The sequence below is a fragment of the Rhincodon typus genome, chromosome 45, assembly GCF_021869965.1.
Source record: "Rhincodon typus isolate 14 chromosome 45, sRhiTyp1.1, whole genome shotgun sequence".
In the NCBI taxonomy this organism is placed as follows: Eukaryota; Metazoa; Chordata; class Chondrichthyes; order Orectolobiformes; family Rhincodontidae; genus Rhincodon; species Rhincodon typus.
This window is the reverse complement of record NC_063376.1, coordinates 5,586,883-5,588,771: the sequence shown is the minus strand read 5'-3', so window position 1 is coordinate 5,588,771 and position 1,889 is coordinate 5,586,883. Positions and strand designations below refer to the sequence as shown.

Below are 1,889 nucleotides of genomic sequence, written 5' to 3'. Positions count from 1 at the left end.
GTACCTGGTCTGGTCTACAAGTGACTCCAGACCCACAGCAATGCGGTTGATTCTGAACTGCCCTCTGAGGCAATAAATGCCAGTGATGCCCTCATCCTATTAATGAATAAAGAAGCCTCTCCTCATAAGCATATCCCTTCATATCTGGGATCAGCCAAGAGAACCTTCATTGGATTGCTACAAGCATAGGAGCAGGCCATTCAGCCCATACCAATCCTCTGAACAGCATCCTGCCTAGACCCACTCTATCCCCCTAAACCCGCATTTCCCATGGCTAATCTACCTAGCCTGCACATCTTTGCAGGAAACCAGACACGGGGAGAATGTACAAACCGCACACAGTCACCCGAGGTTGGAAGCGAACCTGGGTCCCGAGCGCTATGAGGCAGCAGTGCTAAGCGCCGAGCTACCGTGCAATCTCTGCCACTCTATCTTTCCTCAGATAAGGAAACGGCTGCCAAGCCCTCTTAATATCCCTCAACACTTCTCACTTGTGAAGGAAAGGGTCGAACTGTTGAGTCTTTCCTTTCTTAGCACACAGCCTATTCTTTACAAATCGCCAATTTAGCTCAACACCAGCCCTTCCCACAACTTGATAAGGCTTCGGGGAAAAAAAAATCCCGTGGGTTGTCCCTGTATTCTCCACGTATTTCCTTTGACTCTCAGACAATGCATATTTAGTTTAGAGAGTCACATGTCCAAAATACATCCCGTATCGTTTCCTTAAACGCACCTCTTAGGAGTGGAGGCAGATTTGGCAGAGTAATGTTGCAAAGTTCTCTCTGATTGTGGTCCTTGGATATTGCATTTCAGATCCTGCCTTTAATCTGCTCAAACCAGAGAGATAGACACATACAGACAGATAAACTCTCTCCTCGGAAGAGTTACAACGTTCTGCTGCAGGATTGTCCCTCAACTTTAATATGATTGAAACGTGAAGTCACGACTGCTTCTATCTGAAATGTTTCGTTCTAATTTCCCCTCTTCCCCCCTGCTTTGATCGGAACGGTAGCTGGGGCAACTTATTTGCAAAAAAAAAAATGTGCTGGAGGTAAGCGAATAGCTTTGAGACTTGCAAAACTATTCCTGAGGCTGACAAATTTGTAGACAGTTGTAAGATCAAGGGAGTTTAAACAAACTGGGAGGGAAAGAAAAATTAATGCACTTTGTGTGAGGGAGCTGTAGGTGTTTGTTAAGATTCGATGTGTTTTTTTTTGTTTTGATTAATTGTGTGCAATGGTCACGCTTTTAGGGAATGTCTCAGAGTATGGGTGTGTGTGGGGAGTGTAGAGAGATTTTTTTTAAAAACCATGCTTTATAGACAGAAGGAGCAAATCCCACGTTTGCCATTTCCTTTTTAAATCTTGTTCAAGGACTCAACCAGCCAGATAGAGAGAGAGAAAGAAATGGGAGAGAGGTTCCTCTTAAAATTGAGGCCAGAAGTGGGAGGGGGGCGCTTGCAGAAACTGCGCGGCGTGTTGCCTCCCCAGTCGAATAGCCGGCTACCCCCACTCACTGGATTGGGGACGGAAGCAGCCCGGGTCCCTCTGAGCTCGAGTCTGTGGCCAGAGGGTGGGGAGTGAGCTTAATCAGGGCAGCCCAGTCAATGGATAGAATATGTTTTGCTTTTCCTTCCCCAAAAGTCAAATCTTTGCAAAAGGCTGTGGACTACTCCGAATATTCCATAGCAAGAGGGTGAGGCGCCTCAATGATCCAATATCCGCTCCTGCATTTCCTGGATTCCCGGTTTGACAGTCTGCCTGGTGTGGATTTACCCAAGTTAGAACATGAATGAATGTCAGAGTTTGGAGGAAATCCGTGGGAGTGTGTCAGTATTTACAGGGGGGGTCCCCAGGGGGAAGAGTGTGTCAACCCGGGGGGTCCCCAGG

At 47.1% G+C, this 1,889-nt stretch overlaps 1 protein-coding gene across 1 annotated transcript in view; it reads left to right on the top strand.

Moving 5' to 3' along the window:
* Positions 1 to 638: 638 nt before the first annotated feature.
* The window catches only part of LOC109925324 (ephexin-1-like), a 44,057-nt gene continuing 42,806 nt past the window's right edge, over positions 639 to 1,889 (top strand). The window contains exon 1 of the mRNA XM_048620271.1: positions 639 to 1,051. The gene's annotated coding sequence lies outside the window, so the exon portion shown is untranslated. The remainder of the gene's footprint in view (positions 1,052 to 1,889) is intronic.